Source organism: Aethalodelphis obliquidens, unplaced genomic scaffold (genome assembly GCF_003676395.1).
Source record: "Aethalodelphis obliquidens isolate GAN/ISIS:26980383/991018 unplaced genomic scaffold, ASM367639v1 scaffold34, whole genome shotgun sequence".
In the NCBI taxonomy this organism is placed as follows: Eukaryota; Metazoa; Chordata; class Mammalia; order Artiodactyla; family Delphinidae; genus Aethalodelphis; species Aethalodelphis obliquidens.
Window position 1 is genome coordinate 503,509 of NW_020837978.1, and position 26,252 is coordinate 529,760.

Below are 26,252 nucleotides of genomic sequence, written 5' to 3' on the forward strand. Positions count from 1 at the left end.
CTGGACCCTGTTCGCTGGGAGCCGGGAGCCACTTTGAAACAGGAGACAATTAGCCCGGCAGGGCTGCTCAGAGCCCCGCCTTCAGCTGCCAGCCTTCGGTAGCCGCATTAGCACATTTACAACGTCAAGGTTTTCCGGTGGTTCCCTTCCTTTCTGTGACCCTGGTAATGCCGCCCTCACTGTGACGGGTGACGGACGCTACCCATAAAAACACCTGGCTCTCACGTTTTCTATGTGGAATACTTTGAATTACAGATCCATTTTATTTCATTATTCTCAGAAAATCAATGTTTTAATTTCTTCCTAAGTCAGTTTTGTCATTTTTCCCCTGGGAAAAGTATAATACATTTCAAATGTATTGACAGAACTTGTTAGGAGTATTCTCCGATGAACTTTTAACACTTCTGCTCTCTCTGGAGCTCTGACTGCAGGAGGCCAAGGCCTGGAAGGGCCGGTCTGTGGCTCCTGTCTCTCCCTGGAGCCCAGGATGAGCTGAGGAAGCTGCTGGCCTTCTGCTGGGCCTGGGCTCCTCCCCCAGGGCCGGCCTCTGGGGAGTCAGGCTTTCTGCTGGTTTCTTAATGTGAGTCCCCACCTCCCTCCTGCCGAGCCCGTCAAGGTCAAGACCACCCGCAATGGTGGATCCCCTCCCCCCGACCCCCCAGGAGCCAGCGACTCCAGAGCTGTGCTTCCCATTCCCGTTCCCACTTCATTTCTGGCTACAGGAAGTTTCCTTACTCTCTTCACAGCTTATTCATACATCAGAAACAGTGCTTCGTGTATTTTCCCCTTCTTTTTGTAATGAGGGTTTTCTGTGTTTGCCATGTAGCCCGAAAGAGGGTTCTTTCTCCCGGCTCATAGGTGAGTTTGGGTACTTTGTACCCATAGTCGTTCCTGCCGGAAATTTGAGGATTCCCGTCCGTGGTTTTCTGGCCTCTTTGACGCTAAGCGACTGCTGCCGTCCTACTGTGGCTCCTCTGTGTGTTGTCTGTCTTTTCTCTCCGAAGCTCTAATAATTTTCTCTTTACCGTGATGTCTTCAGCTCCACTGGGTTGTGTCTGTACGTGGATTTAAAGGAAATCATCTCTGCGGTCCTGGACAGGGTTTCTTCCCTCATTCTTTCACATTCTCACCCGCTACCTCTGAGTGTTGCTTCTCTGCCCTTCTCTCTATTCTGCCCCCATGGAAATCCTTCTGGAAAGGAGTTTCTTTTTCCATATACCTCTCAATTTCTAATTTGTATTCCTCATCTCATAACTACAGTACATCCTGGAACAGGCGCTCTGATTTATCTTCTAATTCCAGCTACATACAGGCTACTATTTAATCTAGCTGCAGAGACTCTTTCTGATTCTTTTCAATATCTACTCAGTATTTTTTCTTACTTTTTATTTCAATGGTATTCCTTCATGAATTTCTTTGACGTGTATATTTAATTAAAATATGGAAAAGTGCTAATGACACAGAGAGTCATTTCTGGGAAAGTGAGGCCTCACCTTGTGATTGTCATACCCATTCACTGGTATCGCTTTGAGCATTTCCTCTATGTGTACGTAATTCAGCTTTCAGTGATGTCTAATTTACACACTGGTGTTTCTCGTATATATTCTCATTATACAAGGGTTTCTTTTAGCTCTTAATATGTTTCATTAGATCTGAAATGCAAACATTTATTCAACAAATATTTATTTATTTTCTAAGGACCAGGCACAGTGCTATTCATTCAATTTTATCTCCTGATTTTTACGTTGTTTTATTGAGTCAGTCACCTGATTACTTTGCCTTATATAAGCAGTTGTGCATAATTTTCTTGTTTACTTGGCACGTGCGTGTGTGTCTGTGTGTGTGTTTGGAATTTTTATCTTTTGGTTGGTAAAGTCTTTCTTTTTAAAAGTAAATTCACTTTTTCTGATACATGTTACATAGTTGCCATGACATTTGGTAGCTCTGTCCTGACTTTTTGGTCACTCTTCTGTATGAAGGTAGCTGTTACCACTCTCCTTCCATAAGGCTACTCTAACTTCTCTTCGTGAGGACCTGGCAGTGAAATGTTGGTTGGGAGGAGGGGGGGCTCTGCCGAAGAGCTGGGTGGTCTTTGTCAGAAAATGTAGGCCCTAGTCCTTCTTCGGAGGCACGGTAAACGTACACACTGGGGTATCACCGTTACCCAATTAAAAGTACATTTTATTGTGGTAAGAACACTTAACACGAGATCTGCCCTTTCAGCAGAGTTCGGAATGCACACAACGTTGTTGACTGTAGGCGTCTCTCTACAGTTCATTCATCGGCTGAACTGAAACTGTGCTCCATTTCCCTTTCCCCAGTCCTGGAAACCACCATCCTGTAATTTGATTCTATGAATTTGACTATATTAGATACACCATATAAGTGGAATCATGCATATTTGTCTTTGTGACTGGTTTTCTCATTGAGTGTGACGCTCTCAAGGTCCATCCGTGCTGTAGCCTGTGTCAGGATTGTCTTCCTTTTAATGAACAGTATTTCATTGTGTGTATGGACCACTTTTATTTATCCATCATCTCTTGATGGACACTTAGGTTGTTCCCACATCTTGGCTATTGTGAAGTGCTTCAATGAACATGGGGTACCAATATCTGTTTAAGATCCTGGTTTCAACTCTTTTGGGTAAATACCTGGAAGTGGGACTGCTGGACCATATGATTGTTCTACTCTTAATTATTGAGGAACCTCCATACTGTATTCCACAGTGGCTGCACCATTTTGCATTCCCACCAACAGTGCACGAGGGTTTCAGTTTCTCCGCGTCCTCACCAAAGCTTGTTGGGTTTTGTTTTTTTGATAATAACCATCTTGAAGGTGTGAGAGGCAGTATCTCCTTGTGGTTCTGATATCTGGTATCTCCTTTGCATTTCCTTGATGTTTAGTGCCATGCAGCATTTTTCATATACCTGTTGGCCATTTGTATGTTTTCTTTTAAGACATGTCTATTCAAGTCCTTAGCTCATTTATGTATTTATTTATTTATTTTTGAATTTTATTTATTTTTTTATAAGCAGGTTCTTATTAGTCATCCATTTTATACACATCAGTGTATACAAGTCAATCCCAATCTCCCAATTCATCACACACCACCCCACACCCCTGCCTCTTTCCCCCCTTGGTGTCCATACGTTTGTTCTCTACATCTGTGTCTCTACTTCTGCCCTGCAAACCGGTTTTTTCTAGGTTCCACATATATGCGTTAATATACGATATTTGTTTTTCTCTTTCTGACTTACTTCACTCTGTATGATAGTCTCTAGATCCATCCACGTCTCTACAGATGACCCATTTTCGTTCCTTTTATGCCTTAGCCCATTTTTAAAACCAGTTATTTGTTTTTTAGCTGTTGAGTTGTAGGAGTTCCTTATATATTCTGGATATTAACCCCTTATCAGTTATGTGGTTTGGAAATATTTCCCCCATTCTGGAGTTTGCCTTTTCATTCTGTTGTTTTCCTTTACTGTGTAGAAGCTTTTTAGTTTGACATAGTCTCATTTGTGTATTTTTGTTTTTATTGCCTTTGCTTTTATGTCATATCCAAGAAATCATTGCCAAGACCAGTGTCATAAAGACTTCTCTCTATGTTTTCTTCTAGAAGTTCCACAGTTTCAGGTCTAAAGTTTAAGTTTTTAATCTATTTTGAGTTGATTTTGTGTGTGTTGTAAGATAAAAGTACAATTTGATTCTGTCGCATGTGGATATCTAGTTTTTCCAGCACTAGGGACAGGCCTTTCTCCCTTGAGTATTTTTGGTACCTTTGTTGAAGATCAGTTGACCTTATATGTATGGACTTATTTCTGGGCTGTCTATTCTGTTCCATCAATCGATATATCTGTTTTTTGCCAGTACCAAACTGTTTTGATTACTGTAGCTTTGTTATATGCTTTGAAATCAGGAAGTGTGATGCCCCCAGCTTTGTTCTTCTTTCTTAGGATTGATTTGTCTATTCATGATCCTTTCTGGTTCCACATGAATTGTACAATTTATTTCTGTAAAAAATGCATTGGGATTTTGACAGCAATTGAATTGAATCTGTAGATAGCTTTGTATAGTGTGGCCATTTCGACAATATTGTTTTCCAGTCCACAAACACAAGATGTATTTCCATTTGTTTGTGTCTTTAATTTTTTTCATCAATGTTCTGTAGTTTTCAATATACAAGTCTTTCACCTCCTTAGTTTACTGTATACCTAAGTATTTTATTCTTTTTGGTGCTATTATAAGTGGGATTGCTTTTATAATTTCCTTTTCAGAAAGTTTGTTTTTAGTATATTGAAATAGAACTGATTTTTGAATACTGATTTTCTATCCTGCAACTTTACAGAATTTATGTAATAGTACTAACAGATTTTTTAGTGGTGTCTTTAAAGTTTTCTGTATACGGGGTAATGTTATTTACAAAGAGGGACGGTTTTACTTCTTCCTTTCCAACTTGGATGCCTTTTATATCTTTTTCTAACTGCTCTGGCTGGAACCACCAGTATTTTGTTGAATAGAAGTGTTGAGATTGGGCATCCTTGCCTCATTCCTGATCATAGGGGAAAAGCTTATGGTTTTTCACTGTTGAGTGTGATGTTAGTTGTGAGCTTTTCATTTATGATCTTCATTATGTTAAGGTACTTTTCTTCTATTCCTAGTTTTTGAGAGTTTTTATTCATGAAAGGGTGTTGAATTTCATCAAATCCCTTTTTTCTTTTATAGAAAAGATAGTGTGATTTGTATCCTTTATTCTGTTAATGTGGTATAGCACATTAATTGACTTTTGTGTGTTGAACCATCCTTGCATCCTTTATGCTATTTCGACTGCTATTTCGACTCCTGTTGCTTGAGCCATTGTCAAAACCCCAACGCCTGTGATCCCCTGTGCACTGAGTCGCAAATCCTGCTCACTGCTGTGTGTTCCTCTTCCTTTAATGCTTCATTCCATGCTGTAGAGATTGGCTCTCAATACTTTGTATTCTACACGGCATTTCCATCTGTTCAGAGAGGAGCGGGGGGACTTCAACTTGTGCTTTATCTGCCATCTCAACCCCAGAGTAAGCCTCACAGACACAAACTACCTGGAGTCACAAGACAGAACCAGGGCTGGGAAATAATCGATGTTAATCGATATATTACACTCAAACTATTCACGCATAAAATAAAACTTAGAGAATAAGGGAAATGTACAGATGAATACACAGGACGGGAAAATGAAGTGCTAAGCCTCGAGGCTGGCCCTGCCGCTCAGCCTGGATCAGAACCAGAATAGTAATGAGAGAAAACAAGTCTAAAGGAATTGTTTTTCAGGCGAAAGGAAAAAACGTTCTGCAGCCCGAGTGGAGCAGATTTGTACCATCCAAGCACGAAGCACGGCAGGAGAAGAGAGGAACGGTCGTGAAACCACCTAAGTTTTTGCAAAAAGCCAGATGTTCTTGATGGAAATATTTACCTACTATAATTGGGCCTTTAGGACACATTTCTGCTCTTTGTTGGAAGAAACCATACCTAAATATGGTGAATAAATATCACACCACACCCTCCTTTGAAAAAATACTTTTGTGATTTAAGGATGAGGCTTTAAAACGACACGTGTAAGCATCTCACAAATTTTAGAAGCTCGCATGCATCTTACTAGGGTTTTTAGGCTTTTTAGACTTTGATTTGACCGTTGCTTGAGACCTGGGAATGTTCATAAGAAAATTAGTGACTAACAGTCTTCTCGGCGCTACAGAATAAAGTTATGAAGGCGTCAGAGCAGACAGTTACACATCTCGAACATTTGCGTTTAAAGTCATGAGAGCAAGTTTGTTTACAACTTTGTTTAATGGGATGTACACAGGCATGGAGCGGTAGACATGACAGTCAAATGATTGATTACTCGACTGAATTAATTCACTTTACAGACAGTGAACAGAGGCCCTGGAGGAACCACGTGATTTCTGTATGTTATGTGGTCAGTGAAAACATCAAGCTCTTCTGTGGGCAAACAACCTTGGTAATATGTTAATATGAATTTCTTTTTGCCCACTTTCATCCTTTATCTCATCATCATGGACATTACTTTTAGCACTTAGGTATGTCAGAGAGCTCTCCGGGTCAGTGTCCGCATTCTCTCCTTGCAGGGTTTGAAGGTGCCGCCCCTCTTGAGCTCTCTCTGCCCTTGGGTCCTGCGGTACCACGTTTTCTCGATTCTTCTCCGTTTCCAGCCACTCCTTGTATGTGTTTCAGCCAGGGCCCCTTCGTAAGCTGCTCTGAAACACCGGCATCCCCAGGCTGTGTCTTTGCATTCTCCTTTTGTAACGCAGTTTCTTCTCGGGGAATATTCACTTCCACCTCCTCTTGGTCTGTTCTCTGCAGATGACTCACGGGGCTTCACGTGCAGCCCCAGGAGGTGTTTGAGCTTAAATCCTGTGGAATCTCTGTGTGTGTGTGTGTGTGTGTGTGTGTGTGTCCCCGCATCTAGTCTTCCTCAAGGACAGCTTCCTCTCCCGCCCTCGGGGCTTGATTCACGCCACCACCAGGGAGGGGAGAAACCCTCTGATCATATTCACCTCTTCCCTGTCATTTGCAGAACTAGCCAATTTCTCTTTATTTATTTAAATTTTATTGAAGTCGAGTTGATTTACAATATGTTGTGTTAATTTCTGCTGTACAGCAAAGCGATTCAGTTATATATATACATATATACACACACACACACATATAGATATTCTTTTTCATTATGGTTTATCACAGGATATTGAATGTAGTTCCCTGTGCTCTACAGTAGGACCTTGTTGTTTATTCACCTTGTATATAATAGTTTGCATCTGCTAATCCCAGACTATCCAGTTTCTTGATCTTTATCAGCTCCATTCAGCAACCTTATATCCTATCTTTAATCTACAATATTGCTTCCTTAGTCTGAATTTTTACTGGACCTGATAGAATCACAATCTTCAGTCTCCCCTTTCCCAATCCATAGTCTTTATGTCACCACCATTCTTTCTAAAATGCAGGTTGAAGCATGATTTCCATTGCTACACAGGGAAGAGCAGACACCTTACCATGGATCTGAAAGCTCTCTATACAATCAGCCCACCTGCAATTCCAGCCTAGTCTCCATTACCCACACCTTCTACAAGCACGCTACTCTCGAACTAAATATTTCCTTCCTTTCTTCCTTCATTAATTCATGCTAGTGTAATTTGGTGAGTACTATGGGTACAAAACTTATGCTTTCCTAAATATTCCAAAATTTATCTGAACAAGTATTACTTGGATAATCATGAGCAACTAGTTAAAAGCCTGTATAAAATGGTGGAAACAGGCAAGAAAACAGAGAATTGGGATATCGTCTGTTAGGTGTTAAGACAGAGGGACTCTTGGGGCTGAGTCAAGATTCAGGGCCCGTGATAGAGAAGGGGTTGGGGTGCCAGAGGGTGCGATGCATTCAAAATGCACAGAGCGGGCTTCCCTGGTGGCGCAGTGGTTGAGAGTCCGCCTGCCGATGCAGGGGACGCGGGTTCGTGCCCTGGTCCGGGAAGATCCCACATGCCGCGGAGCGGCTGGGCCCGTGAGCCATGGCCGCTGAGCCTGCGCGTCCGGAGCCTGTGCTCCACAACGGGAGAGGCCACAGCAGCGAGAGGCCCGCGTACCGCAAAAAAAAAAAAAAAAAAAAAAAAAAAAATGCACAGAGCATTTAATTAGAGGGGAGGAATTTCAAAACGCCCGTTTTTGTGACTTGAGATAAAGCAAATCAAAACAATTGTCTGCATTGAGACCCTTCTGCCTTTCAAATCTGTAGCAACGTGGATGAAGACCAACGCTGCGAGGAGAGCGGATGACTCGGCCCGCGCTTCCCACGCTGCCTCGGCCCTCGGTGCTGCTCAGCGGCGCTCTCAGCGTGGCCGCCTCTTAACGTGCGAGACGAAATAGTGGAATCTTTCTCCAGGAAACAACGCCAAGGGTTTCGAGAGAAGCATATGAGTCATATTTTTTAAAAGATTGTTGTGAAGTGCTTCCAAGTGGGGAAGATTTAAAATCTTATAACCAAACCCAGGTGTGCACTTATACAACCAATTTTTTTTTTATTACAGTGAAGGGAAATAAGAATCACTGAAGTTCGTAGTTGACCATAAAATCTCTAATTTTAGCTTTTATATAATTATCTTGCTTTCCGATATTTTGCAAGAATTATTGAATATCAGTGAACCAGAATTTGATGGACTTGACATTTTTCCCTTGACCCTGCTTACCTTCTGTTTATGAGCCATGGTGAAATGATGGTTCCAGAGGAGGCGCTACATGCTAAACTGGCTTTCTATTTGTCCATCCAACCGTCCATCTTCTACCTTCGATCTCTCTTTATTCAGGGAGGCACTGAAGCTCAGAGCAGGCCTCAAGATCCAGAGAAAATCTGTCTTTAACCTTGGCTTCAGTCTCAGCCTTTAGAAGACAAAACAGAAAATGCACATCTAGTATCATTTCTGACCTTCTGTGTGGTCAGTGATACAGGTGATCGTCACACCTAGAGGCTTGACAAGGTCTGTAATACTTATGAGGCATTCATGTTTATTGTCAGTGTCTGAATATTCACTCTCAGGTAAAAGTGCCGTTCGAAGATGTAACTCGGAGTAAACCAGTATCCTTACAACATCCTTTAGAGGTTGGAACTGTAGGGCTCAGTAAAGCACAAATGCCTGTTTATAACTGCAAAAGTAAACTGCTTTAACAATTAATGATTATTGTGTACAAGGCTGTTTGTCCCCTCATGCAAGCAATGGTTTCTGGTCCAGCTTCTACCAACATAAAAGTAGTTGTTTACGCCTGCATCTCTCTCCATTGGTTCTAAACCCGGGGGTGTGTTGAATTCTTGACTAAGAGCAGATGCGTTTGGTGGCCCCCAACCCCTAACTCCATGGGCTGAGGTCTCGGTGGTCTCCTGACCTGTTACTTCAGTTTGTTCCCCTCATATTATGGGATTTGTATCCACAAAACAAACGGTTGTGTACCTGAGCTGATTTTAGCCAGCGTCTGTTCCTGCGTCTGCACTTGAGACAAGAAGCCAAGTGCCTATTTCATGCAGCGACTTTGGTTCTTCATGAGCTCTACTCAGTGGTGATGAGAACGGTGATTTCCGATGGACTGAAAAGGACTCTAAAAACTGGAAAAGGAAGTAACTTTACCAAGGTCACGTGAAGGAGCCTAGAAAAGGAGTCGAAAACGGGGGTCTGGAAAGAGGTGTATCTGACCCCAGTCACTGGCTGTGTGTGAGCCCACAGACAGTCCAGGGCCCGCGGCCTCTGGGGCCATGGCCATGCACTCAGCTCGGGGCTGAAGGCTCTCGGTCTGAGGGTTAAAGGAACAAGTTTCAGGTGTAATAACTTAATTTCTTCACTTAGCTTTAAAAACCCTAGTCTATTTTGTGCAATGGAATCCTTGTAGGAACTTAAAAGCGTAAAGAGGGCTTGATGTTAGCTTTGTTACTCCAGGCGTCTTAACTTCAAGCGGTGGAGAGCTGGCAAGTTCCAAAATGAACTTCTATTTATTTCAGTTGGACCTGTCCAGGATTTCTATTTCAAACTATTATAAGATAATGTAACCCTTGCTATAGCCATGTAGCCTCGTAAAGCCGACCTCCAAGAGTCAGGTGCCGAATGTATTTTTCGACTGGTTATAACTATTAAGGTTTGGGGGAGGGTCAAAGAATAGCACTTTCCCCCCTTCTGTGTTTGGAACCAAGTGGGAGATAAGGCCCAGGAGATGCTTGGGTGGAAATCAAAATTCCAAGTGTGCTGCTGACAGCGCAGGAGAGGCCCTGGCCTGGATGGTGACCACCTGCTCACCCCAGGCGGCTGGACGCACGACAGGAGGATCTGACGGCTGCGGGACAGCGGAGCGAGCTCTTCCTCTGCTGGTCAGTTTCTCCTCGAACTCACCGGTCTGAGAACTGTCGGGCAGGGGCAAGTGAGGGCCGGCGGCACCCGGTCCCATCCCAGCATCACATCAGCACTGCTGAGCGGCTTCAGAAACCTGGGTGCCCGGGCCCACTCTCCATGAGTGACGTTTCTGTGGGTGAGACCTGGGCATGAGCACTTCTAAAAGCTGTGCCCCGAGCCCAGCGTCCAGCCAGGGCTGCGATGGACTCTCCGCGGAGGACACAGGCCGGGGGTACCCCACCTTGGCCTCACCCAGAGAGGCCGACTGAGGCAGGGCTTCAGGCGCTGTCTTGGGTCCTGCCATCTTCCTTTCTGCGTTTAAGGTTTTCTCCTTAAATAAATCCAGTGTACTTTAAAACTTTTTATTTTGAGATAATTGTAGATTTACATGCAGTTGTAAGAAATAATGCTGAGAGATCCAGGCACCTTGCCCCCAGTTCCCCTGGGTATGGGGCGGGGGACATCCTACAAGACCACAGCACGACACTCCAGCCAGGAAACGGACTCTGGTGCAACCCCGGTTCTCGCCCGCTGTCACCTGCTCTACCTACTCTGTGCTGGGTGTGCACTGAGCCCCACCATGAGTGCAGGGTCCTGAGACACAGTCAGGACACAGAGCAGAGCGGTTCTGCCCCAGGACCTTTGTGCTGCTCTTCAGAGACGCAGCCAACTCCCAGCCACCCGTCCCGGACTCCTACGACCACGGACTTGCTCTCCATGTCTGTAATTTTGTTATTTCAAGGTGCTATATGCATGGAATCACACAATATGTGATCTTCTGAGACTATTTCTCACTGAACATAGTTCCTCTGAGATCCATCCAAACTGTTAAATGTATCAATACTTTGTTCCTCTCTATTGCTGAGTAGTGCTCCATGGTATGGAGGGACCACCATTTGGTTTATTATACCCCCATTAAAGGACATCTGGATTGCTTCCAATTAAAACAGCAACGTGTGTTTGGCGTCTATATTAGTCAGCAAGACTCTACGTTGTTGCCTCTAACTTGCCCCTGTTTGGTACCTTCTCATCCCCCGTGTCTGCCCTGTGACTTCCCTCTGTTCCTACCAGCATCGCTGGCCATTTGCCCCTGTTTGGTACCTTCTCATCCCCCGTGTCTGCCCTGTGACTTCCCTCTGTTCCTACCAGCATCGCTGGCCACTTGAAAGGAAGAATCTTTTTCTAAAATCCGAGGTAAAGCTCTTCTTTGACCTCAGGATAATTGCTCATTTTCTCTTTGCTCCATTTTCCCTTCTATATATGGAATGAGCGTTTCTACTTCTTGTGTTGAAAAGGTTAATGCAATCACCTCTGTTTACACAGCCGAGAAGAAAAGTGTGATAGAGATTATGCTGACATCCCGGTGTGAGCTGGGGTTCCGGGGACTGGAAACCAGCGCCCCCCGCGGCCCCTCCCTTCCTGGGATCACTTAGTTCCCAGAACCTTGTCTTTCCAGGACTTGGCGCTCAGACTGTGCAGGCGCAGAGCACTTCGTTCAGGTTGGCAGGTGCCCCAGATGGTTCATTATCAGCTACTTAAGCAGGAATGAGCTGAACCTACAAAGGCTTGGACTTGAAACTCGATTAAGATGTGAATTAGAGACGTGACGCTAAAGTTCAGGCAGAGCCCACGCGCGCTGTCTTCAGGCTTAGTTTGCCTTTTTCGTGCGCTCTGCGGCCACCGCGGCTTAGCTTTGCTCATCCTCGCGCCCAAAAGAGATGCTTGTGCATTTAGGGTCAGCATGCTGGAAGTTAGGAAATTCAGACTCAGTGGGATTCCAGGCAGGCCTCAATCTGGATGAGGACAGAATGCCCCAGGTTGCAGGACCGCCATCTGGACACCTGGTTCCGGGAGCCACAGCCCGGAGGGCACTCAGAGCCCTCCTCCTGGGCTTGCCGCTGGAAGCCCAGCACCATCGCGCCAGGCCTGGGTTGTAGCAGGGGGCTGGTTTCTAAATTTCCCCAGTGATGGGGAACCTGTTCTAGGGACATCGCAGGGAAGTGCGTCCACATCTGTGCCTCGTCCTGGGAACATGCAGGGTCAGGAAATGATGCAGCGATGCAGAGACTGAGCCCATCAGAAGGAAGCAGAAGGTGGCTGCCTCAGAGGAGGCTGTACAGCCCCAGGCGGGGGTGTGGGGCGCCGAGGCAGAGCCAGCGCCAGGTCGGCCACTGATCAGTGGAGGAGGTTGGGAGGGACGCTCTCAGGTCACTTCTGGATCAAACGTCCTGCAGTCTGATGGGTACAGAGCTTCCTTGCACAGATCAGTAAGGGCAGTGACCCTAGGACCCTGGGAGGCTGAGCAAAGTGCTGTGAACACGTCATAGCTGGGCGCCCGCAGACCTGGCTGTATCAAAGGGCAGTTGCCTGCAAGGTCTGGGTGCTGGGACCACCTGACTCAAGGCTCACAGAGCTCCCCACTTCCGCCTCCTAGGACTGAGGTCGGGGGAGACGTAGGAAGTTTGCTGCGGTGGGAACTCTGCTCTGTCATTTCTATGCCGTCGGGGGGGATTCACTGATGATAAATCGATAAGTGAGTTTGTCCCCAGAACCCTGCAGTCGCATGTGTTGTCCTGCTGGTCCACGGAACCCCATCAACGCCTCTGTGCGGTCATCCCGCACAGCAGCCAGAGACTGGAAGCTTTCTGTGCCGTTAGCACTGGTGACGAAATCTCACCGCAGCTGCGCCCTGAGAGCCCGAAGCACGGGGCGTTTGGTTGTGAAAGTAGTAACTTGTGGCAGCTTTCAAAGTGAAAATATCTGCAGTCCTGTGACGACCCCGGTCAGAGAGGCTTCTGGTCCCAGAGACATCTCTACACATAGTGGGGAGGGTCTGCTTAACTGAGGAACAGAAATCTTACAAGTGGGATGTGCCGAAGGGCTCATATGATGCTGGTACATAGCTCAGAGCGTCAGCTGTGATACTTAGGGTGGTAGTAATGCGTTAGAACAGAAGTGCAGAGGGGCCAGCGTTTTCACCTCCTGGTACCTAGTGTGGGAGCCTCCTTGTTGAAATTTTACAGTAATTGCTATAGAAAATTATCATGGATTTGAAGGACATTAGGAGAGCTCTGATTTCTAGAAAATTAAAAGCAGGCAAAAGGAACTTTATTATAAAAGAGGAAAAGTTCTATGAACACTGACATGGAAGTAATGCTAATCTGTGAAGCTCGTAGATTCAAGGTCAATTGCTGTTTGGCCCAGAGTCCAGATACCTTGGTTTATTTCTAAAAATCACATGGCAGGTAAATTTACAAGTTACATTTTTCAGATAATTATCAATCTGCTAACTTCATATACTTTTTAAGTCTCCTTACTTTTAAACGAGTAAAGCTACAAGGCCTGGTGTTTTCTGTAGTATCTGAAAATCGTGTAAGGTGTGGCTCATCTTGCTGTGCAGCCCAACCCCGCGTGGGTCTCACGTGCATTTCCAGTTTTGAAAATTTCAGGGGCTTGATATATATTTCTGAGTGGATGAGTCAATGGATAGGGTTGCCTGTCAGCAATAAAAAAAAAGTTGCTTCGGGCTTCCCTGGTGGCACAGTGGTTGAGAGTCCGCCTGCTGATGCAGGGGACACGGGTTCGTGCCCCGGTCCGGGAGGATCCCACATGCCGCGGAGCAGCTGGGCCCGTGAGCCATGGCCGCTGAGCCTGCGCGTCCGGAGCCTGTGCTCCGCAACGGGAGAGGCCACAACAGTGAGAGTCCCGCATACCGAAAAAAGAAAAAAAAGTTGCTTGTGTTTATCTTGCTTTAAAGAGAATAGAATTACCTGAGAAGAATATAGATGACATCATACAGACAATGGCAAAAGGAAGGACTTAGTGGTCCCAAGCGTCTGACCACCTTGTCTGCACAAGCGCAAGCCAGCAATGTATGTTTGATCAGTTAAAGTACAGATATTTTCGAATCATTCTTTACTCACTGTTTTAGGCTTTATTTTTCAAGTTCCACGGCTGTGATATGTGAGACCAGTGATACAGGGTCATGGCTGCCTTTTTTTTTTTTTGTCCCTGTCATCCAGAGACACTGGACTGGGGTAAGCCCGGGAGGTCCTCCCGCCTGCTCGTACATCCCGCTTTTGTTCAGCCCACGATGTAATTTCTCAAAATGGTTGTGTAGTATTTAAGAATGTGGGCTCCAGAGCCACATCATCTGAGTAACTCAAGTCTTGCTGCTTTCTAGCTGGGCGCCTTGGCTCAGCTACTGAGCATCTTGGAGTTTCAGTTATCTCATGTATAGAGTGGTCACAATAATGAAACACAGCCACGAGACGTTGTCGTGAGGCTTATGTTAACGGACGTATTCAGGGTCTTGTAAGTTTTCAGCAGGCGTCAGTGTTATTCCTTAAAGTGGTTCTCTGAATGGACACCTATCGGTAGATAAACGGAAGAATTGGAATAGAATTTTAAAATTTATTGTCCTTTGAATGTGGGCTGTTCTTTTTTTACATATTGCTGGAAATCTGTCCTATGTGGTATCAACCCAAAGTCCACCCTTCCTTCCTTCCTTTTCCTCTCTCTGTTTCTTCTCCCCCTCCTTCTTTCCCTCCCTCCCTCCCTCCCTCCCTCCCTTCCTTCCTTCCTCTTTCTCTCTCTGTTTCTTCTCCCTCCCTCCCTCCCTCCCTCCCTCCCTCCCTCCCTTCCTCCGTCCCTCCCTCCGTCCCTCCCTCCCTCTCTCTCTGCCACACGGAGTAGACTGCGAGTGAGGCCTTGAGCAAAGTGAAGCTACAACACACCTGTTTTCATACTTGTCAGCATAAAAAGCAATGACACTGCACAGATTTGAAGATCTTTGGTTTTCATGGGATTCCAGAGAAATTGATCTCCACGGTTCCCATTATTTTTAAATGAATTAGTTTAAAGTTCACTCATTTTCAAGACGATGTTTTAATCGGGATTTACGTGGAATTCATTCTGTATTTCCCGCCGCTTCCATCCCTCCTGAGAGTCTGTTATTGACAGACATTTGTGCTCTGGGGGTCTGAATAAGACCCTTCTCAAAGGGGCTAAGCTCTATCCCTCAGCACCATGTAAGGCAGAAATAATCTCCCTTACTAATTGCCTTAAGGTCTTCAGGTATGACGTTTCATCTGAAGGATTTGTGGGGAAGCATATACACGGTCAGCGTTCCAGTGGACATTCTTGCCTAATTCTAGGCTTTTACGGTTGCTTTCGGTTACGCATGTTACTAACCTACAAAATCTTTCATCCATTGCAAAATCCCAGGATAATTCTCACATGGAGGAAAACTTTTGATGAATAAACTTTTGAACGTGAGTCCCTGCTAAGGCAAGGCTTCAGAAGAAAATGATTTCTTATGGATGTCATCTTGTTTTTAAATATAGATCCAACCGAGGAGATCTATGTGTAGGTTATATGTTGGTCTGTGGGCATGCAGCCTGGGTGTTTGAGGGTGTGTACCAGCCCCCAAAGCTGTTATTTACTCCGAGTTTAATCAGCACTAAGTAAAGTTGCAAGGACAAAGCAAACTTACATGAAGTAGCATCTAAATACAAATACAGTCCATAAAAAGAAGGGGGAAGTGCAGGTAAAAAGAACTGAGCAATTAGGCCACTGCCCGAGGTTCGCACCAAATAAGACGCGCAGCAGCATTTAGAAGCTTTACTGGAAAGACCAGAGAAGCAATTCTAATTTCCACAAGAAGATTCAGGAGGAATGATGGGAGGTAAAACAGAAGTACTGTGGAGACAAGGAGAGAGAGGTACACGCAGGGCAGGCCGGGAGGATCGGGACGTGGGTTGGCATTCGAGGAGCCCAGGGCCGTGACTCAGGCTGTTGGACAGACGCAGAGCAGTGGGAGAGCTCTGATTGCCGAGGGTCTGTGCCCTGCATCTGAGGCTCTGATCTCAGTTTTTATTTGAGTGGTTTATAAATCTTAAAATAGCGGTATTTTTATTTTCTTCTAAACTTTAGGCTTGACTATTCCAGCTTCATTTCAAAGGCCCCTTGCAGGTGGGTGGAAACAAACAAGAAAGCCACAGGGTTTTAGCTGATGTAATGCACATTCTTTCATACTCCTGAGACTTCAGTTTTGCCCCAGTTTTCATGGGCAATGAACACAGTTAGGTTTGAGGGCTTCTGCCCTGTATCCCGGCACAGGCTGCCCTGAACCACCTGGTCCGTGACCATCCAGTTTCACTTTTCAAATAGTAAAGTAGCTCGGGAATCCGGTCTGGGCTTAAGGTCTCCACCAGCTCCTTGGATGTGCTTTGTGGGCTGGTCGTTAAAAACACAGAGGCCGAAACTCTAGGCAGTTCCCTGCAACACGAGGGAATTCGACAACCTCGGGGATGTTTCCAGCTGTTTCTCCCCACACAGCAAAGATGTAGCCAGTCACCCCTTCACAGAGGGGAAGTGTCTTCACTCCGGCCTATGAGCTGACCCAGACTGGGTTGGTCGGGCCTGCTGGGAAGGGGCAGATTTTGTGTGGAGACAAATCCCATTTCAACACATTCATGGACCTTTTATTCAGGGGAGTGCTGTGACCGTCCCCTGGACTCGAGGGTGTTGGTAACTCAACCGGCACCTGCTCTCTCCTCTCTCTCCTGCTTATTTGCGCCAGGTCCTCTGGGGAGACACGGTCATCAAGGAGAGGACAGTCCCCGCCCTCAGAGGGCAGTGGGGCTGGAGAAAAAAGGTCCTAACGATGCAGACGATCAGGCCACGAGCAGCATCCAACAGGAGGGTCAGGAGTGGGTGACATTTGAGGTGCATTTTGAAGGTCACGGTGCTTCTACGGAGGAGCCTAAGAAAGGGTGTTTCTGGCCAAGAGAAGAGCCTGGGGCGTGAAATGACGTCAGGCTGAAACGACGAGAGATTCCAGGTGATGAGATGCTGCCTGAGGCGTGTCTTGACGGTTGGGCCTCCGCCCACTGCTGCCTGGGGTCGGGGCTTCTGTGGTGATGGCGATTGTGCCACTTAGGCCACAAGTGTCCCTGGGCTCTCTGGTCCACCTTGTACCACCGCTGCCCCGCGTCCAGGGGAACTCCTTGGGCAGAAACATCCTCTTTTGGATCCTTGAGCACAGTTTCCCCAACTCCCACCCTAGGGACCACTCGGCGGTGGGGGTGGGTGGGGGTGGGGTTGTTAAATAGAGAGACTTGAGGGCTCGTCCCTGGAAATCCTGACTCGTGGGTTGGGGGATAGCTGTGGGCTCTTTGTTATGTTTTTAATAAGTGTCCAAGTGATTCTTATGGTCAGGCTGGTGAGGGGAACACAGGGTACTTAGCGCATTACTGGAAACAATACTTCTTGCTACAGCATGCCAGGCATGTGTGATGCTGGTGGGGATGACACTGGGCATTTTCCAGATTAGGACCTAAAGCTCCAAGAGAAAAACTTACAGCAAAACACACCACCAGTAAGGGAACGACCTGGCCTCAAATCCAAAGCTTTTAGGTTCCCTTACATGATCGACTGAATGATAGACATAAACGTGATGAGATCCGAGCGTGACATATCAGAGCTTCAGAAGTTAACTTTTATTTTGTTACTGGACTCCATTTTTTAAAGAGTTACACTACATCAGCTGTCCACAGTTTTCAATGTAGTGATTAAAAATAGTTGTTCAGAGCAACTCAAGCTAAGCTGAATTCATTGGAACTGAAAATGTATGGGTCTAGAGGTAGATAAGTTAAAATAGTTTTCTTTCCAAAGAAGGTTATATATTGTTTAAAAAGTTAAAAGATGTAAGTTAAATGTATGTGTTTGTCTCTTTTCAAAATTAAACAAACCAAAAATAAAAAAGTAAAACAAATCAATACACAAAAGTATACTAGAGAATTATCTGTCAATCAAATTACTTCCTGTCACTAGTTATTTCCTACAAAACCGCTCTTTCTAATATTTGCTAAATAGTACTATATAGTTAATTTAGTCCACCTTAATTCATGATAATTTTATAAGAACCAGATTGAAATTTGCCTCTGAATTACTCACTAGAAAACTGTTTGCTCAGCAGATTGGTATCATAAGGCGATGTAGGAAAAAAAATGCATTTTTTCCCAGCTCTTCCATACAAATGGACTTACATACAAATCACTCAGCACAGACCCTGCAGAACTTGTATTTGGTAAGCAATGCTATGTACTCATATATATCATAACAATGTTTGGATTTTAAAAAGAATTCTTTAACCTTTTACATTAAATTCTATGATGCATTCACGTTACTATATTTGTTTCTTTCTGATTAGTTCAACATAGAACGGTTTTACTAACCTCTACAATGAGAGAGGTTGCTTCCTGTATGTACTGGATTTCAGTCACATGTGACGCAGTGCTGGATTTTCTAGATTGGTTAAGGGACAATGTGATAATATTCGTGGTGGTAGCTGCATTTGTGTATTTCAGTGAAGTGCATTTATTTATTTATTCATTGAGTAGCGATGGTTTACTAGGTTCCTTGCTGGGTGGTTGGAATAGAGACCAGCAAGTCGCCGACGCCACCTTTCAGGAGCTCCGCGTCCTGCAGGGCGGCAGGTGTGATGCCCATCGTCACTCCCTGGTGGGTCATGGGCGTGCTGGGATGCTCCCAGGTCAGAGAGGAAATAACTCCCTCCGCAGGGAAGGGTTGGGAGAGGATTTCCGGAAGAAGATGTTTTAAAGACACGTCGTTTGACCAGGTGGAAAGTTTGAACCTGGGAGCGGGGTGGGAGGTGCTGGCCGGCTCCCTACCACGTGGTGGGTTTCCCCTCACTCCTTTTGTGATTCATTATTATTGCCACATAATCAAACTTTTATTTTCCCTTGTGGAAGCTTCTGTTTATCTTATGGTGGCATATGGGTTTCATAATACTTAAAAATCCCCAGGATTATTTAAACATCACTGTCCTTGATTCTAGTATTACTGAAGTATGATTTTATATTCTAATTAATTTCTCTTGGGAGTCACTTCTGCTAAGTGGAACTCTCCATTTATTCCAGATCTTTCAAAGTCAGAACCTTAATTTTCAGTGTCCACACCCCCCCGCCCCACTCCAATGTTTTATATCCTTTAAACAGAGAAAACTTTGGTGATTTTGGACTATTAGCTGTGGCGGTTTACTTTAGCGCTGGGGGGATGAAGTTTGGAGCGCTGGTAATGTTCGCTGACAATATTCAGGATGCCAGTTAAGTCGTTCTGCTGCACATCAGTCAGTTTTGGAAAACATGACCTAGTTTCATTGCTCTGTAGGAGCCCCGCGTGACGTGTCCCAAGCAGGGGCTTGTGCTGCAGGGGAGCTGCCCTTACAGGTGGAGTTGAGGGAGAGCCTTTGCCTCGTCCTGCTCACGGGTTTTAGAGGCAAAGGTGGGGCTTTATGTTCAAGAACACATGTTGAGTCACAGGTCAAGCCCCTCAACTGACGTTTTTCCACTGCCACTGACCTCCAAACCATGCAGGAAATCCCTGTGTAAGCAAATTCCCACCCCGTCCCCTGGCTGTTTAGTCTATGCCGCGTTGAGCCTGGGCTTACTTACTCCTTTGATTGGCAAGCCCAGTACTAGGAAAAACAAATCCACCAGCAAGTCCCACGAAGCTCTCTGCCCTCCGCCTTCCCAATCTGCAAACTCTTTCAGATCTATTTGGACTGAAACTTGACAAGAGCTTCACAGGAAACACACCCCTCCTCCTGAAAACGCCACCGACTGGAGGACATAGTTTCTCACAGAAGCAGCTTCCAGGCTGCAGGGACCCTAGTTGCTCATGGCTTGGGAACTTTGACTCTTGTCAAAGAAGGAAATAGCTCTAATGGTTTATTTTCACTGAAGATGAAGTTAATTGTTTGATTAAAATCTACAGTTCCAGTGGCACATGAAACTGGTGATTAAGATGGGCAGAAACAGTAAGCAACTCACGACACACATGAGGTTCAAGAAAAAAAAGAAAAAGATTTGAAGATAAGAAAAATTAAGAAAAAATTTTACTTTTTAAAAAGCACAAACAACAAAAGAAAAAATAGATAACTTAGACTTCATCAAAACCATAAACTTTTGTGCTTGCAAAGGACACTATCAAAAATAAATAAATAACTAAATAGACAACCCACAAAATGGGGCAACATATTTGCAAATCATAATCTGGCAAGAGACATGTATCTAGAATATATAGAGACCATACAGCTCAATGAAAAAAGACACCCTAACTAAAAGTGGGTGAAGGATCTGTGTAGTTCTTCAAGAACAGTACACAAAGGGCCAATGAGCACACGACAAAAAGATAAAGAGGATGAGCCATTAGGGGTACAAATCAAAACCACGTTGAGATACCACTTCCCACCACCAGGGTGGCCATAGCAACAAAGATGGACAAGGGCGGGTGTGAGTAGAGATGTGGGGATGTGGAACCCTCATACGCTGCTGGTAGGAACGTGAAACGGTGCAGCCACTTTGAAAAGCAGCTTGAGTTTCTCAAAAAGCTAAACATAAAATTACCAAATGACTCAGCAATTCCAGTCTTTTTCTTTTTTAAATAAATTTATTTATTTAATTTTGGCTGTGTTGGGTCTTCATTGCTGCACGCGGGCTTTCTCGAGTTGTGGCGAGCGGGGGCTACTCTTCCTTGTGGTGTGCGGGCTTCTCATTGCGGTGGCTTCTCTTGTTGTGGAGCACGGGCTCTAGGCGCACGAGCTTCAGTAGTTGTGGCACGTGGGCTCAGTAGTTGTGGCTCATGGGCTTAGTTGCTCCATGGCATGTGGGATCTTCCCGGACCAGGGCTTGAACCCGAGTCCCCTGCATTGGCAGGTGGATTCTTAACCGCCGCGCCACCAGGGAAGTCCCAGCAATTCCAGTCTTAGGTAGATGCCCAAGAGATTGAAAACATACACCCACACAAACACTTGCATGCATCAAATTATTGCTGTTTCATTTTAAAAATTTCCCCATTTTATTCTTTATTTTATTGTTTTCCAGTTTTATTGAGCGATAATTGACATATAACATTACACAAGTTTAAGGTATACAACATAATGATTTAATATATGTATGTTTTGTGAAATGACCACCCCAATAAATCAAGTTAGCATCCGTCATCACACATACTTACAATTTTTCCTGTGATGAGAACTTCTAAGAAATACTCTCTTAGCAACTTTCAAATAGACCATACAGTGTTATTAACTGTAGTCACCACGCTGTGCATCACATCCCCAGGACTTACTTAGTTTACAGCTGGAAGTTTGTACCTTTTGACCCCCTTTTCCCAGTTTGCCTGCCCCCCACCTCTGGGAACCACCAATCTGTTTTTTTGTTTCTATGAGCTCAGCTTTTTTAGATTCCACATGTGAGTCAGACCATGCTTGTTTTTCTCTGACTTATTTCACTTAGCCTATTACCCTCAAGGTCCACCCATGTTGTCACAAATAGCAGAATTACCTTCTTTTTTATGGCTGAATAATATTTCATTATATATATATATCATTATATATATCATATATAAAATATTTCATTATATATATATATATCACATTTTCTTTATCCATTCATCTGTTCATGTATTAGGTTGTTTCCATATCTTGGATGTTGTAAATAATGCTGCAATGAACATAGGGCTACAAATATCTCTTCAGAATAGTAATTTCATTTCCTTTGGGGATATATACCCAGAAGTTTAATTGTTGGATCACTTGGTAGTTCTATTTTTAATTTTTTGACAAATCTCCATGTTGTAATTGTCAGCACCAATTTACATTCCCACCAACAGTGCACGAGGGTTCCCTTTTCTCCACATCTTCACCAACACTTGTCTCTTATCTTTTTTTCTTAGTCATGCTGACAGGTGTGAGGTGATATCTCATTGTGGTTTTGATTTGTATTTCTCCAGTGATGAGTGATGTTGAACATTTCTTCATAAATCTGTTGGCCATTTGTATTTCTTCTTTGGAAAAATGTCTATTTGGATACATTGCCCATTTTTTGGGGGGGTTATTTATTTATATTTTTAACATCTTTATTGGAGTATAATTGCTTTCCAACGGTGTGTTAATTTCTGCTGTATAACAAAGTGAATCAGCTATACATATACATATATCCCCATATCCCCTCCCTCTTGCGTCTCCCTCCCTCCCTCCCTATCCCACCCCTCTAGGGTTGTCCATTTTTTAATTGGATTTGTTGTTGTTGTTGTTATTGGGTTGTGTGAGTTCCTCATATATTTGGATAGTAACCCTTATCAGATGTGTGGTTTGCAAATATTTTATTCCATGCAATAGGTTGCCTTTCATTTTGTCAGTCATTTGCTATGAATAAGCTTTTGAGCTTGATGTCGTCTCACTTGCTTTTTTTATTTTGTTGCTTGTGCTTTAGGTGTCATATCCTGGAAATCACCACCGAGACCAATGGCAAGAAGCTTTACCCCTATGTTTTCTTCTAAGAGTTTTGTGGTTTTGTGTGTTATGTTTAAGTCTAACCATTCTGCGTTAATTTGTGTGTGGTAAGATAGGGGTCTAGTTTCATTCTTTTGCATGTGGATATCTAGTTTTCCCAGCGCTGTTTACTGAGGACACTGTCTCTTCTCTATTGAGTATCCTTGGCTCCTTTGCCAAATATTACTTGACTGTGTTTGCACAGGTTCATGTTTGGGCTCTTGGTGCTGTGCCCTTGGTCTATGTGTTTGCTGTATGGCTAGTGCCACACTATTCTGATGACTGTAGCTTGAAGTCAGACACTCTGATGCCTCCAGCTTTGTCCTCCTGTCTTCTGTGATTCCATAAACATTTTAGAATTGTTTTCCTATTTGCGTAAAAATGCAGTTGGAATCTTGAAGGATTTGCATAGTATGGACATGTTAACAATATTAATTCTTTTGATCCATGAACATAGGTAGCTTTCCATTTGTGTGGACCTTCTTCAATTTCTTTTATTATGTTTGCATGTTGACAAAATACTCGAATTATATATCCATTCCCTTACTGTAAGTTTATCAAAGGGCATTGCATGGAAAATATGAATGTACAGGTCACATTAGTCTCAAGTATGTTGAAACCCATTTTCATGCAAATATAGGATTCCTCCAGCGCGTGGAAGATTAGATTCCCATCCTCAGGCAGCGATGAACCTAACACTTGGTCCCCAACGATGGATACAAAGTGTCTGACACTGAGCTCTTTTAGATGGACATGGCTTTTTCATAGTTAAAAGGTGGCCTTGCATATAAAATTCATAAATAAGGAAAACATCTTTGAAAAGTTAAGCACAGACAGAATCCAGCCATTGGAAGTGTGCGCTCCGGATTTCTGAATTCTCTCAGCACTGGAGCACAGCACGGATCTGTGTTAGGTTCCTGGGCCCTGAGCTCGCTGCTCACAGACAGACCCCTGTTATCATCCTGATGCCCCGTGCTTCCCTGGAAGACAAGACGGGGGAGAAAACGCATCTATGCTTCTTCGTGTCTCTGGCCATTCGTTGTCAGAGGCTGAAATATAAACAGTTCTGCTAAGACAAAAGAAGCATTGGTTTTATCCAACATGTTTTATTATGTGACGTGTGGACGGTTCTCTCGTCCATACGAGCAAGGGCCCTGCTCTAGGCGTTTGGCCGCCTTACTGGAGGCACAGGGGAGGGTAGCCGGCAGCAGCTCCCAGCTGATCACAGGCTGGAGACAGGGGAGGAGCAGACCTGAGACAGACACCACGCTCTCCTGCTCTCACTGTGTTTTGCTCTGGCACCTGGGAGGCTTAGTTGTTAGAGCAGCAGATGTTTTTTAAAGACATAAAGGGAAAGAAGGGTATCAGATTCCATGCCCGTGCCTGTCATGAGTCGCTTGCCAAGAAGGGGCATCTGAACAGAACACCCAGGACAGGGACGCACCCCAAGGCCTTCAGGGAAGGCAGTCGGAGATAAATATCTTATGAACAAAAAAATGAAAGAATTCTCAGGGCTGGTTCATTTTGATTTCAGCCATCAGGTTGTGGTTTTATCTCTGTCTGTCCGGATGTGCTCTGGAGGCTGGGAAGGTCTACCTCCTTGCTCCCTGGGTCCCCACTTCATCCTTGCGTTTGCCTGGAGCACCACGGACACTCACGCTATACCTGGGCTCTACTGTTTCCCTAAGGTTACAGCAGGGTTAAAGCAGTCGGAGATTCCCCAGTGTCCTCTGATTTGAACTCTACTTAAGCGAGTGGCAGTCTTCAGAAGAGGCAGACCGTATTACGACCAGCAGGATGAATTCAAAGGATGCACGCTGCAGCGGTGGGCAGGCAAAGAGGCTGCGGGGTGTGGGGCACGGGCAGATGGTGAACAGCGCCGCGTTCAAGCTGCAGGTGGGCGGGGCAGTGCTGGACTGCTTCCTTTCTTATCTCCCATCACCACTGTACAGTCTTTGGTTGTTTTCGATTTCGGTGGTGCTGTGAGCTGAATTGCATTCTCCCCAGATTCATATGTTGAAGTTCTAACCTCCAGCACCTCAAAATGTGACTGTGTTTGGAGACGAGACCTTTAAGAGGTGATTAATTTAAAATGAGGCCATTGGGCTGGTCACCTTAGCCCCACCCAGGATGAAAACCACCAGATTTTGGTGGATTGCTGTGCACGAAGACTAGCTGGTGCTTTGAGTCTGATTTCATTCAGAGGAACAGGCAAAAGCCAGGCTGAGGCTCACCAGTTTACACCATTTGTGTTTTTGTTAAAGGTGATTGTGTGTAACTGCCCACCATCCTTACAGCCCAGGTCAGAAAGGCACAGAAGGTGAGAAGAGAACCAGTTAAGCTCAAAAAACAGCACAATCGCTGCTTCAACGGCTTCAGTTTGAATTTTTTCTCATAATTTGACCAAAATGCATAAAAGAGGTCTTGCCCTCTGCCTCTCCACCTGAGAGGCCCCACGCAGGTCCTGTGACTGCCAGTCGAGAACATTCTGTCCTGAGGCCAGGGCACCCCCCCCTCCTGGCCTGCCGGGGCCTGCAGTGAAGGTGCTGCAAGAGGACACGCGTCGTTCTTCCCCTTAAGTTACTTCCGAGATTCGCCTGTGGCCCTTCCTCCCTCAGAACCCTATTGCTGCCTTCTGTCCGGCGAGGAGAGGGAAGAAGGTGGGCTGTTTGAGTGACACAGCTTGGTTCTCAGCTTCTGCTTGAGCAAGGCTGCTCTCTGACTTTACAAGTTGTTCGCTGCCGGGAAGGAGGCTATAGACCAGGGCAGTCAGGGGGCACAAGGTCCGTATCCACCAGGAGAGCCCAGTTCTGACAGAGGGACGTGTGGAAGCGAGGCCGGGCTTCGCCCCGCCCTTGGCAGCCTCCTGGACACCAGGGCCCTGCTCTGCTCCTCTCGAGCAGGGCAGGCATCCCCGAGGGGCTGCTCTTTGAAGGATGAGAACGGTGAGGCACGTGGAGATCATGTGTGGCTAGCGGGCTCCTTGCCAGGCACAATCGCTGCTTCAACTGCTGTAGACCCATCATCTGAAAGGCATCTTGTGCGTTTTCCGGGACGGGGCAGTAAAGGGATCCGCCCCAGGTCATCAAAGCCCCGCGTGTGGGAGGTCTGTGTGAGGGAGAGCTGCTGCATGTTTCACACGGCCGCTCCAGACCCCAAGCCCCTGGAAAAGCCCGAGGCATGGGGTTGTGGGAGTTTCCAAGTGTAAACGGTTCCTGATGATATATATTTTTTTAAAACTAAAACTAAACTCTATCTACAAAAGAACACATTAGTGTGTACACACACACACTCACCATCCAACCACTCCCCTCGCCGCCACCCAAATAAACACATTTCAAACGTTTTGGATCTGATTCCTTATTTCCTGCGAGCAGTTGTTGGCGCTATTATATGTGGAGAGGTTTGGTTGTAAGATGAGCAGATGCCCGTGAGCGCTGTCCGCTGTCGTGAGCCGGCAGTGATACCCAGAGGCTGACGCCAATTTTCCTTCTAAGAGCATAATCCCGTAATGCAGAACAGAAAGATTTTGCTCCTTTGAATTAAAGCCTTAATACTATGCTTGATTTTTTTTTGAGGCTTTTTCTTTTTTCTTTTGAGTGGAGACAATTTAATCTAAAAATGTCAAGTAAACTCAAACTTTCCTACTCTGTTTTAAAGTGTGTTTCATCTTAAAACCATCCAGGAGGAAAACAGAAAAAGTCGTGTTCTTGGGCAGGTTAAAGCCCTCCTGACCATGACAGAGACATCTGAGCACAGAGTGAAACCATCTGTCAAGTTGCTTTCACTTCATAGTGTGACAATATTTGCACGACATTTTACATTTTGTATCTCACATCCACTGAAATTATCTCCCAATAGGGCCATGAGATTGTCTGCTGACCCACCAGCAACAGCGGCAGGTGTGACCCCCAATCTGAGAACAGTCCTTCTCTCCGAAATGGCCCCCTCTGCCGTCCAGAGTTTAT